Genomic DNA, 14,394 nt, shown 5'->3' with positions numbered 1-14,394 from the left:
ACGCTACAATTTCAACGAACTGATAAAGAATCACCTCTTCAAATTTGAAGACACACAAGCAATCCTTTATTCCATTATTCCATCTCACCTGGCTACCCTTCCTCCATACAATCAATCCCACAACTATTCCTATCCTCTATATCTACACAAGAAATTTGTCTAATTTAAACAAATGCTTCATTTTTCCAAATAAATGTATAATCATAATTATACACATATGCGAATTTCATTCATGTACACATTTATAATACAAAATTCATTTGTGAAACATGAAGCCTCTCATTTAAATTACTCAAATTTCTTCAGTAGATACAGAAGGCACGAATACTTACAAGACTAACTGTATATCTTCCCTACAAATATACAAAAAGAAGAAACAAAGAATCGAACCAAAACACCAACCAGCCATCTCTGACCCGCTCTAGATGCTTCCCCAAACGAACGAAGTAACGCGTTTAAAAGCGTGAAAGCCGAAATTTGGAGTACAAAGGATCCCAGGCGATGCACGATTGGAGCACGTGGCGGTTCGCGCGTCAAACAGACGAAGGAGTCTAGTGTACGCAGCTTAAGAGGCCGAACTGCGCAAGCACAGGTACAAGTTCGAGGGTATAAAGAGGGGAAGCCCGAGCCCGCTGCGCGCACTTTGTGCTTCATCTGTTCGTCATTCACCTCGCACGTACGCTGTTTCGCGGTGATTTGCTCGTTCCTTTTTTTTTCATTTCCAACTGCGTTCGATCACTGTGCAACTGCACGCGAATATCTCGCATACCCGTCGTTCTATCTGCTCTTCGGTACTCAACCCAGGCTCGCCCGACCCACGCAGGTAGGTGCGCAGTATTTTTTAACAATTTTCACTCGGCGGAGTCGACTCTATGTTTTCCGTGGGGTTTTGTCGTGTCCTATAATTAAATACGCGAGCATTTTTCAGCTTTGTTTTTTTTTTTTTATTTTGTAACGAGTGTTGTCGAGGAGTTTCTTTTCAAGTTGAAGTGCTCGAGGCAGATTTTCGTATCGAGTTACGAATGGATCAGTGCAAGTGTGATCACAGTGATAGATTGTTTCGCGGAGAATTTATTGCGAAGGAGTAAATTTCTTTTTTCTTTTAAAGAGTGACTTTTCAAGATTTTTTGAAGGTTGATCTAAGGTGAGAAATTTATTTTAATTTATCGGGGGGCTTTGAGTCTTATTTCTTAATGAAAGTAACCAATTTATGTGTTTATCTATTGCTAACTATGTTAATTACCAAAGAGTGAATTTTAGATTTTCCAGATTAGAAAAAATATTTGGAATAGTTGTGCAGTGATTTCGTACGTCAAAATTCAGTTTTGAGATGTCAGAAGGATAATTTCAAAAGAACTTGCCTGCATCGTGATTTTTTTCTCCAATTATATTCTTATTTATTTCACATTAGCCAGTTTTCTATTAATATTCAGTTTATATACAAAAATAATTCCATACAACTCTAATAAAATTCGAATGCACCATGAACAAACACGCGCGAAAGAAATACCAGTGTTTTTTCAAGTGCTTTCTTCCGAAGAAGACTTGAGAACTCGTGTTACGTTCAGCGACATTCCATTTAATTTAAGTCTGCAAGTGGCTAATTGCAGTTTGCTTTATTAAGTCAAGAAATCGCGAACGTTACACGACGATTTTCTTAATCAACAGTTACTACTCTTCATGGCTCTAATTCTATAATATAAAATAATTTAATAAAACATTCTATAATAAAAATATTACTTACAATAAACTCATAATTCATTTCATTAATTCACCCTAGATGAAAAACACTAAAACAATTTATTTTGCCTGTGAAATAAAAGTAGAATAGAACTCGATACTAATATTTAGTGAAGCAATTAAAATTTTCAATTTTATATATCTAAACAAGATACGAAAAACGATTTAAATAAATATTGCATTCTGTTTTATGTAACTATATTTTTCATTTCCCATTTGTTTCATTTTTATTGGAGATTTCAATTATCTTTCATTGCAATTGTTAAATTTCCATTGCTATGAAATTAAATTGCAGTTGGAAAATGCTAGAATATTTATAAAAAAAAAATAATAATTGATTGCAGTGCGGAAAATCAATACCTTGTTTAAATTCTCATAACAATTTGAGCCTTCAATACGTGACTATGAAACGTAGAGAATACCGGGACCATCTACTGTCTGTTGTTCTTCGAGCCTTCAATTACAGCGAGTTCTCGAGTTCGATAGATGTCTTAAGGTGGCGCAGTATCGGAGAAACTTAACGTGTTTGAAAATTCCGCATACTTCGGGCGTAACAGGAACTTTTCCTCGGATACCATTCGCGTAGGAGCTTCTGATCGCTTCCAGTGATTTTTTCTGGCCAAACAGGAACTTTAATCGATCGAGAATATTTCGCCAAACGAGCCCGCTAATTTTCACAATTTTCCGATTTAATTTCGCGAAACTTTCGAACACCTGCGTAGGCGATAAACTTCGTTATCGTTTTGCGAATTAAAAAATTGCAATCGTCCTGAGGGTATAGTAGTTTAATTCCTTGAACCTTTGAGTCACTACGCAGTTAATTTTACTGTAGAATTTAAGCTGGAAAATTAGGGTATATATTTAAGAATTTGGAATATTAAATAATGAGGAGGTTGGTTCTTTAAAATAAGTCTTTGGGGGTATAGTCGTTTCATTCTTGAGACGTGTGAGTCACTATGCAGTTAATTTTACTATACAATATTTTACTGAAAAACCACATTATATATTTAAGAATTTTAAATATTAAATAATAAGGAAGTTGGTTCTTTATTTATAATACAATTTACTCTGTAATATTTCGTGCAATATTTTAGTTTAAATAAGTCTTGGTGGTATAGTCATTTAATTTTTGGGACGTTTTTTACCTATTTTACTGGAAAACTACATTATATATTTAAGAATTTGGAATATTAAAGTTTTTGATTCAATATTTTTAATCCAATTTACTCTCTAACTCGGTTATTATATTACTTTAAAAAATTAGTCAATCCCTATTTAATCAAATTAAAATCTTTCCTCCATAAAAAAACAGTCAATAAATAATTAAAAATCTCCCCTAACGTAACTAATCGTCCTCGCATGTTATTATTCACCTAATGTAAAAGCAGAAGACTTAAAATCACGTAGCATAAAATTACATTTACTAGAAAAATAATTCTAGCCTCGATTACATCCGCTTTTTCAGGATTAGATTTTCTATTTGCCTGTGGTTGGTTTTATTTAGCAAACAACAGATGTTTCCATCGTATTTGGTAATAGAACGTCGTTTCATACTGCGCGGACAATAATGGCGACAGAACAATGAGATACGTGCTCCCACAATGGTAGTTATTAAACGATGATTGTCAATAAATATCAAACAGTGATATTCACCGTTATGAAGCGTGTATTATCCCATTACGTCGCGGTAATGAAATAAAAGGACGCAGTTTTCTGGGACGTCTAATAGAGAGGAAAACTGTTGAGACAGCGTAGCCGAAGTGTTATAATTAATTACAGTGAAACCGTCATCAGTTGTCGATTAAACGATGGATCTGGTCGTCAATCAACTTCTAATCAATTTAGATTGTTATACGAAATGGACAAGAAACTGCTACATGTTAGAATGAAAATGATTTCTAACTCAGTTTGATTCCTATTTCTAATTCAACTATTCATGAAAAACTTAGAAATAGCATTAAAAATACTCTACTTCCCTCTAAACCCTAATCGTTTTGCCATCGAACGACTGGTTCAGGTGCTATTACGCTTTAAACGGTAATAATATAAGTTTCATGAAAGTTGTGCAATTACAAAATGCAATCTCGTCAAGTTATAATTTATTTCGAGATTGAATGATTGATTAGAATATCTGCGGCGAAATCGTGGCAAATTAGTTAAACAATTATTACTCAAAGCTCTTCGGGAAATGCTATCAAGGAGATTGTACACTAAAAAAAATAAAATTTCTATTTTAATAAGTATAATACTGATATTGTATTAGTTGCAATTACAGTGACATGAATATACTGTTCTTTATTTCTACAAAAAGGAAAGTTTGTAAATTTAAATTAATTGTACAATTTGATTAATCTTGTTTTTAGTTAATACAACATAGGATTATTTTATGAAGAAGATCAGAGTTTGAAGAAATATTGTAATAAAAATATCATATCAGTTGTAATTACAATATCACGAATATACTGATTTAAATGTTTACAAAAAGGAAAGTGTGTAAATTTAAATTTATTATGCAATTTGGTTAATCTTCTTTTTAGTCAACAAAACGTATAATTATTTTATGGAAAATATCAAAGTTTCAGCAAATATTGTAATAAAAGAATGACCTACGCGCGGCTGTAGCCCACATAAGTAGAAAAAGTGAGTATTGGTCACACACGTCAACCGACCCAACGCGCCCCATGAATCTTTAAAAACAATTTTCTCCGGAATGAAGCTAGCTATGAAAAAATTTCATTCTCCATTTCCCATTCATTTTTATATGAACAATCATTCCCCTTCCTCACGCACCATGAATTCTAACCCCCTTTACATAAATAACCATAACCCTACCCAAACCATCCCCATTTTACTTAGACTTTATGTACGTCCACTTTATTTAGATTCCTTGAATATCAACTAAAACTTGGAATGAAATCATTGTTAAAAAGTATGTTTTTTACTGCAACAAGTTGTATAAAAGATAGTAGAAATTCACACTTTTATTTTAGACACTTCTAAACCATCCAATTTTCAAAATTTGGAAATATCATTATATACATTTTCAACTTTATACTTTTATCTGTCATTTGTGTCAATTTTATTTAAGGATTGCTAAAGATAAAAATGTTCCAAGCAGATTTGTTAGGGAAAGTTTCACAGATGCCAGAATAACTTTGTCTTTTATTGAAACTTCAATTTTTCGTAATAGCATAAAATAAAATTTTTTTTTATTTTATACTTGAAGAATCAAAGGTACACCCATTCTAATTTATGAATCCACTATTAAACTATTTTTCTAATATTCCATAAGTCTCCAATACACCCTCAACAATCACAAATATTTTTCATCGAAATTTGGAAAAAACATTCACCAAGTATAAAAAAAGAAAAAATACATGTCGAATTGAGTAACCTCCTCCTTTTCGAAGTCGGTTAAAAAATATCGCAAATTTGAAACGATCACCCGTCCCAGAAACGTAAGGGCGGTTTTCCAAGTTCCGCAGCTTCGGTCTCCGCAACCGCTCCGAAACTGTATTCCATTTTAATTTGTTATTTATTCATGGCAAAATTGCACGATCCGTGGCTAAAGCCGATTTACAGTGCCGGAACTTTCCCTAACTCCGACTGTTGCCCGGAACAGGGCGCAACTCTTTTTCTTTCCCCCCGAGGGCGCCTCACCAAATTTGACTTTTTATTTGCATGCGCGTCCGGAAGTTAAGTTATGATTTCACAGCGGAGTCCGCGGCCGTGCAACGAACGTACAGTGCTCGTAAAGTGCACGGTCAATGCTACTTCGTAACTGTAAAACCGTGGCGGAAAAGTGAGAGAAGGGAAAAAAAAATGGTAGCGTGACATTCAGCCATCGACTATTTATACCCCTCACGATGTCGCCGTGTACGATGATGGCGAAAAAAAAAATGCTGGATTAAATTGATTGGCGGCGTAAGGGACAACATCGAAGAGGCGTTCCTTTATCGAACTTTTGTATCTTGGCGATCGTTAACGTCAAAGTGGAAGGGACGTGTTAGACGTTACATGATCGATTAAGGCGCGATATCTCGTCGAGGTGAATACAATTTCGGTGAAATTGAAAACGAAACCAGGTATGTTCGCGTAAGGAATAAGATAATGACGATTATTATGCGAATTGGGTTGCGAAACGGGTGATCGATTTCAAATTTGCGATATTTTTTAACCGACTTCGGAAAGGAGGAGGTTACTCAATTCTTTTTTTTATACTTGGTGAATGTTTTTTCCAAATTTCGATGAAAAATATTTGTGATTGAAAGAGGTAGATATTATTGTGCAAATGTAAATTTGTTGAGGGTGTATTGGAAACTTATGGAATATTAGAAAAATAGTTTAACGGTAGATTCATAAATTAGAATGGGTGTACCTTTGATTCTTCAAGTATAAAATAAAAAAAAATTTTATTTTATGCTATTACGAAAAATTGAAGTTTCAATAAAAGACAAAGTTATTCTGGCATCTGTGAAACTTTCCCTAACAAATCTGCTTGGAACATTTTTATCTTTAGCAATCCTTAAATAAAATTGACACAAATGACAGATAAAAGTATAAAGTTGAAAATGTATATAATGATTTCTCGGTGCAAAGAAATTTTCCGCCCCAAAAAAATTCTCAAAGACTACTTTCGCTCGTTCTAGGTGTAACAAAATTCTGAGATGCCTGAAATTCCAATCTTTCTTTGGAAGAAGAGCGATCGGTTTTAGAATCGTCTCATACAAAGTCAAGTATTCGACCACTTCTTTGAGAAACAGAAGCTTCTTATTTTTCCGTCCCCTTGAAACGTCCGCAATAGTTCCAGCACCACTGCCCGAAGGAAAAGGAGACGATTCTTATTGGGCTAGTTCTTTTTTCTTCGGGCAATCATTTATACCAGACCATGATCATTGTTAAACTGGCTAAGTAAGACTTTGGGTACATAACTGGGAAACTTTTAAATGGCGTACTTTCTATGCGACTGCGATATCTTCGTTAGATGTGAAGTGGATTTTAAACGAGCTCGTCTTGATACGGAATTTTTTATATGTCTCGAAGCAAGTTTGAAATTGAAGTAACAGAGATCAAACTTGAACGTTTCGATTGTGTTCCTATGTAGTATCGTCTAAATTACTGAAAATGACTTGATAATTAAGGTGGTTCTCTCTCAACTGTATAAGATAAAATAAAATTCAAATACAGAAAGTATTAATAACGATATATTTTCTATGATAAAATTCTTAAAGTATTATTTGATCACGATTTTTAATACAAAAAAAGGAGTAATTGATAGAATTACAATTGCAAGTAGGTTTTCAAGTAAACAATTTTTAATTGTTATGTTTTAACAAAGTACCGCGCAACGGCGATGTTTATACGCGACGTTGCCAACGCGATGAAGTCACGTGACGTGATATGACGAGTAACGAGACAGAAGTCTGCATGAAAAAATATCGTACTCGACTTCCTTTTCTAACGCATATTGCTCTGGTACTAAACGGGCAAGTTTGCCGAAATTGAAATACGTTACTCTATACTTATTAATTAACTTTCCATTAATTATTAATTTCGATGTGTATTGTACAAATTGTTTTACAATCAAAAGGGGTGCTATGAGCCTCCTGACAAATGCGACGAAAAATCAAGAAATTCAAGTGATCATATCTATCAAACTAACAGTAAATTGAACCCATATTTCACACAGATGTGTATTAAGATGTAAATTTTAAGTTTCCAAAGTTATGAGACGGTCTGAGCTATTTTAATTTTTTACCAAACCACCTTAAATAAAATACATATTTCATTTGATGAAATTTCTTATTCATGACGAATATAAAATCGTTACAATTATCTCTCCATTAGTTGGAAATTGTCGTTCAATTGAAACTTCATTCTTCGAGTCTGAAACGTATAATGTGGGGTTGTTACTAAAAATGATCTAACAATTAAATAAAATATATATTTCATTTGATAAAATTTCTTATTCATGACGAATATAACATTCTTATAATTATCTCTCCATTACTTGGATATTGTCGTCCAATTAAAACTTCATCCTGCATAACTGAAACGTAGAGTTAGGGTTGTCGTTACTTGCACTTCACGAGGAAAGTTCTAATCTCCGAAATGTAGAAAGTAGTTCAGCGCCATATCAGTTTGAATCAAAAATTTTTACTAGAGCGTGGTATCAAACTTCTTTCGCATTAATAATCATAACTCCGTGTCTATTTCGTGAAGGATTAATAATTTCAGAGTGTACAAGGAAAGGAGAATGTTCGAGTAATTACTTTAATTGCTGCTTAATTACGTGTCACAGAACGAGGATCGTTCGCCAAGAAAATACTAGAAGACACGAAGTAATTGACTTCTACAGTATAGGTACGTGCTATCAATCGTTCCCTTGTATCTGGCTTAGCTAAACGATACACAGTGTCGTTCAATTAACTTTGGACGATGGAATCCAAAGGATTTAAACGAGGGAAGAGAGGTGGCCATATGACGGCAATATTCAAGACCCTCGTTTCTCGACAGCCATTGAGAATCAGCCTCATGCCGACACGACTGCCTTGAAATTCTTTTAACATGTAATAATTTCGTTAGAAGAATTATATTAAGTAAAATTTATTAATAAATTTCGGACGTGAACTCTTCATAATCTTATTAGTATCTGTAAACCACCATTTTTATCTTACAAAAAAAATAAAGTAAAGTGACCAAAGTTGAATCCTCAGCTTGTTTCATTGGGTACAAATAGGGTGTTAGTAGATAATTGTAGTAATTGTAGAAGAATAACGATAAGTAGCATTTTGTATCTTTTTCCCTTAACATTTTGGTGATTAACAATATACATTTCCGTTTATTTCTAGAGTCTCTGCTATGTATAAATTAAACATCGAATTTATTGTTCTGAGTTTAGCACATGAATTTTTCGTATCATAATTTTTGTAACAGATTACGAGTGTACTTGATAATTGCAATAATCGTAGAAGAATAATAAGTGTATTTATTATTTGGACAATTTTGACAACTGATGTTTATTTTTTTATCTTTTTTTTTGAAAAGAACATTATGCAATGGCAACATACATACAGCCAAATATTAAAAACAAACCAATTGCAAGTGTACAATTCGATTTAAGGGCCCAGTAACAAATTTGAAACTTAGGACATTTAACGGTTAATATTGACCATGAAATTAAATTTTATACTCAATGAAACAAGCGGAGGGTTCAACTTTGGTCACTTTACTTTATTTCTTGTAAGATAAAGATGGTGGTTTGCAGATGCTAATAAGATTTTGAAGAGTTTACGTCAGAAGAAAATTCCAGAATTCAAGAAATTGGAAATTGGAAAATATTAGAAGGTCAAATATTAAGTAACATTTTGTATTATTTTCCTTAAAAATCCCCTAACACTTTTCTAATTAACAATACATATTTACATTTCTTTCCAAAGTGTCTGTGTATAAATATCACCTAAACAGATACATGAAAAGTCATCAAATTTATTAATAAATTTTCCTTATTTTAATTCTTCTAACAAATTGTGTACTTGATAATGATAGATAAAATAACGATAAATAAAATTGTATAGTCTTTCATAATTTGAAGTTAATTTAATATAACTCAAAACTCGCGACACAAGTAGAAAATATCTGAAAATTATTAAATATACTCAAAGTTTGTCCAATCTGAAGCACGTTTTTTTTTCAAACTGTTAGATACCGTCTGACGTTGAGAAATCCTTGAAAAATACGATACTCATTTAATCGGTTCATGAGATTAATTCCATCATGGAACCTGGCTTTCCCGTCAGATTCCTTCCTTTTTTCTGTGTTTCGTCTGCAAATCGGATTTTATCTACGAAGGGCGGACCCGGCACGGCTAAAGTTTCCTTCAATTTAGCGAAACGGCGATTACAACCGGGCCGAGTGTCGTTTAACTGCTGGGATCAGTTGAACTGCACACTAATTGCATGTACAAATATACAATTAAGGGTTCATTTGCGAGGGACCGACTAAGATATTCGAGCGAACGTTTCGTTAATTGACTATTGGTCGCCGTGAAGTGGTTGGTTAACAGTGGAATCCAGAGGAAGAATTCTTTCGCAAACTGATTCGAAAATAGTATTTTTAGTTTCGAGTTGATCCGTCAAGGTCAATTCAAGGTCAACAAATTCTTTTTACATGAAATGATAGCTCTACAGGAAAATGATCAACGCCCCAATTGAGTTTCCTAATATCACTTCTTTAAGCCTTAAAATGTTGATTTTCCAAATCAATTTTTAAAAATATCAGTGCCTTATTTGTTTTTAAAGCTTCTCACAGTGTAATTAAATTGTTTTTTAAAGCTTTTCAATTTTTAACGAAAACTTTAGCGATGAAGAAATATTATTTTTTAATTACAAAACCAAAAATTCCTCTCTATAAAAATTATATCCTAAGAAACACTTAATATTTGTACATTAAATTGTTTTTTAAGGCTTCTCAATTCTTAACGAAAACTTTAGCGATAAAGAAATATTACTTTTTAGTTACAAAAACATAAATTCCACTTTATAAAAATTATATCCTGTGAAACACTTAAAATTTGTCCTCGTAACGTACTCCTCCTTAAGAACGGTGAATCCTCGAATTCCGTTGTTGCACTCGCGAGAAGTTCGACCACGGTAAAGGGTGAACTTCCTTAAATCATTCCACTTTGTCCACCGCGCGCTCTTTCTATCCGTGATCAAAAACGAGATACGACTTGTCCCAGTTTCCAGAATCACCCTATGAAGCGTTCGCGTACGTAGTCACGGAAGACAAAGTGAAGGAAGCGCCAAAGCTACAGAGCCAAGTCGTGGACAGTACTATTGTTTGTAGTTACGGGCGAATGGTTAATGAAAGTTGCCTTCGCGGAGATTGAAGCGAAACTTTACCAAGGGAGAGAAAATTTCGCTCCCTAAAAGCTACCGAGTGGGTACATTATACCGCGCAACAAAAAGAACATTTGCTTCCGGTGGGGGGCGCCCGGGGGTCCGTTGATCACGAGGAGAGCTTCAAGCTTTATTTAATAAGTAAATAGCGCGGTGGAGTAGTTTATAATTACCGATGAAGTGACTTGGAGAACGTCGGAGCGAAGTTCCGGTAGGAGCTATTCAGAATATTATCTTAACACGGATCTGTTAGTTAAATTGCAACGGGCCAGTGATTTTGGAATTGGTCCGCTCGACGTAGCAAAGTTTTTTGCAAGAAATCGCCCAAGTTTCATAAATCTCGCGGCTGAGCTTCGCAAAGTTTCCTTTCTAAATCTGGAGCGAACGATTCGCGGGAATGAATTCCTTTGCTTGAGACCGACACATTGCTTAAAAAATATTCGTCAGGTTTATTTTAAGTATGCAATGCGGGTGAATCCGTTTTTTCAAACAGGATACTATGAACATTTTGTGTTACTGTTAAATAGCGCTTAATTTCACACAATATCAATTTTTATTTTCATTGAGAGAGCATCTTACAATAGTAAAAGATGAAAAGAATTTCTATTGAGCTACTTAATTTTTAAAAATCATCAAAGAATCCTACAAACATTCTGGTATTTAAATTTAAAACATTGTGTGTTACTGTTAAATTACCCTTAACATCACCCTTAATATCAATTTTCATTTTCATCGAGGGAGCATCTCAAAATAGTAAAAATTACTTGTCTCACTACAGTGACAAATCATTGAATCCAAAAGCACAATACTAATTTCTACACCTAATAAATATTAGGTCATCGCATAAGTTCGTGCTAAAGACTGAGTCAATATTTAATTAAAAAACAACAAAAGTAGTGTTGGTGTAATGACTATATCAGAAAGGTGAGAAAATATTATAAAACGAGAGAGATTACCTTTTTTTATAACACTTAAGAATATGTTTCATATATTAATTTGAGTAGCAGAAGTACAGTCAGTGTAGCTATACTAAGCAGAAATAACTATGGTTTGACTTTTATTTATAATTTAAGAGACCAAAAGTAAAAAGTATCGTCAGTATCTTGAAATAATTTGTTGGTATTTCTACTTATACTACAGTGATGAACCATCGAATGCAAAAGTAGAATATTAATTTCTACACCTAATCAATACGACCTCCACACGAGGTACACAGGAATAACTATGGTTTGATTTTTATTTTTAACTAGCTGTGCCTCGCGGTTTCACCCTCGTGGAACACTATTTATTTTATTAACCGACTTCGAAAAGGAAAAGGTTACTCAGTTCGACGTGTATATTTTTTTTCTTTTTTGTCGTTCGCGTTCGACCGACTGTTCAACTGCGTGTTCCTTCGTGAATCAGTAGGTGACTGTGTTTTGTTTACCGCGACTCAGATGTTTCAATCGATATTTCCCGTCGTGAGTATAACGATGCCACAACTCTATTTTGTGACATCAAACTGAAAACGTATTTTTATTAAAATAAAACATAGCCTATGTTACTTGGGAATAGTGTAGCTTTCTATTACTAAAAGAACGTTAAAAATCGGTTCAGTAGATTAGTCCGTTCAAACAGACGAAAATTTTGCAAAAGCGTGTTTGGGTTTTAGCAACATGCAGACTTAAGAGACTAACAATAAAAAGCATCATCAGTGCCTCTAAATATTTTGTTGGTATTTTTACTTATACTACAGCGATGAACTATTGAATGTAAAAGCACAATATTAACTTCTACACTTAATTAATACGACCTCCACACGAGGTACATAGAAATAACTACTGTTTGACTTTCATCTTTAATTTAAGACACCAACAATAAAAAAAATATCATCAATATCTCTGAATACTTTGTTGGTATTTTTAATAATACTACAGCGAAAAACTATTGTGTAACTGTGTTAATATTTAATTAAAAAACTACAGAAATGTTATAGTGATGGTATATTGACTACGTCAGAAAGGTGAACAAATATTGTAAAATGAGATTACCATTTCTTTATAACACTTAAGAGCATGTTTCATATATTAATTTGAGTAGCAGAACTGCCACGAACTTTTAGAACGACCTAATACGATCTCCACAGGAGGTAGAATAACTATGGTTTGACTATCGTTTTTAATTTAAGAGTCCAACGTAAAAAAGTAAAAAAGTATCATCGGTACTCTAAATGATTTGTTGGTAGTTGTCTCGTGGTAGATCTCGCGAACCTCTCTCGCAAAGCCTAACTCGGCTAGGGATTGATCCAGGAACATCGATCCTTATGAAGAGACTGAGCTAAGACATTCCTTCTCGAGGGGACCAGGACAATTTCGCGGAGATACCGACATATATGGATCCCTCTTTGCATCAGCTACGAGACTATGTGAAAAAATCCAGGTCATGAATCTTAAAAGCTGTGAAAGTACTTTGCCAGTGTTCAGTGCGCTCCGTTAAACGAAACGTGTTTTCTCGGATATACTTTCACACGATCTGAGAGATCTAAGGGATATGAAACATTGATTCTCTAAAAAATTGCATTTTCGAGGTAATCGCCATGTTTTATTCACAGCGAACAATTCGTCTCGGTAAATTGAAAAAATTCGTCGGTCACTCTTTAATAGTGTAAAGGGTGTCACGTACAAATAGAACCGGTCTGGCGAAAGAAATCGAGGATTTCTCAAGTACCTTGTATTTGTTGGAAAGCTTGGAGAGCAAACCGCGAGTAATTTATGGGGGATACAGGGGGGTTCGATGGCTGTGCAATATATCACCTGCAACGGACGAGGGGTTGGCACAAGGGGTGTCAGGTGTGGCAGATTTCTTCTCTCTTATAAAATTTTGTTTACAGTACAGCTTGCTGTTTGACGCCTGGAGTTTGAGTTTCGTATTTCGATAATTCTCTACCGTTTGCAGCTGTGAACGCATTGTTTATACAAATTTTCCCTGGGCGATGGGATCGTTTTTAGGGGGTGGATGGTTGTAGGTACACTTGGAACAGATGCACTTTGAGGATTTTTAAAAATTAGGGAGCTTAAATAGAAATTTTTGAAATTTTTACTATTTTAAGATGCTCCCTCAATGAAAATGAAAATTGATATTGTGTGATATTAAGCGTAATTTAGCTGTAACACAGAATGTTTGAAATTTAAATACCAGAATGTTTGTAAGATTCTTTGATGATTTTTAAAAATTAGGTAGCTCAATAGAAATTTTTGAAACTTTTACTATTTTGAGATGCTCCCTCTCTCTATATTGATGCTCACATTCTCCCTCTACACATAACATAAGTCTCAACCTGATGAACATTACAGTACAATTGATCAGTTTTTCAACAGTTCGTGTACTGTAGTTTAACTGAAAATACGTTAGATTAACAACATTTACATTTATCAGCCTAATCTATGTTACAATGTATTTCTACACATAACCTAAATTTCAACTTGATGATCATTACATTACACTTGATCAGTTTTTTAACTGCTTGTGTGTTCTGTAGTGTACTGTAGTGTCTTAAGTAAAAATCCACGTCATGTTTTTATAATAGATTACCAACATTTACATTTATCAGCCTAATCTACGTTATAATGAATTTCTACACATAACCTAAGTCTCAACCTGATGATCGTTACATTCAAATTGACCAGTTTTTCACCTATACATGCCCTCCCATAATATGTACCTGAGCCAAAATTAAAACTATGGCGTATCTTTACAAACAAATACTATAAACAAA

General features: G+C 33.9%; 2 protein-coding genes across 4 annotated transcripts in view; one reads left to right on the top strand and one right to left on the bottom strand.

Moving 5' to 3' along the window:
* Window positions 1-14,394, bottom strand: part of LOC128878797 (uncharacterized) — a 128,523-nt gene that overhangs the window by 48,156 nt on the left and 65,973 nt on the right. The window lies entirely within an intron of this gene.
* Window positions 622-14,394, top strand: part of LOC128878798 (calexcitin-2) — a 75,501-nt gene continuing 61,728 nt past the window's right edge. The window contains exon 1 of the mRNA XM_054127335.1: window positions 622-823. The gene's annotated coding sequence lies outside the window, so the exon portion shown is untranslated. The remainder of the gene's footprint in view (window positions 824-14,394) is intronic.

The sequence above is a fragment of the Hylaeus volcanicus genome, chromosome 6 (assembly GCF_026283585.1).
Source record: "Hylaeus volcanicus isolate JK05 chromosome 6, UHH_iyHylVolc1.0_haploid, whole genome shotgun sequence".
NCBI classification, from domain to species: Eukaryota; Metazoa; Arthropoda; class Insecta; order Hymenoptera; family Colletidae; genus Hylaeus; species Hylaeus volcanicus.
Note: the sequence above shows the minus strand (reverse complement) of the source record. Positions and strands in the feature narration are given on the sequence as shown.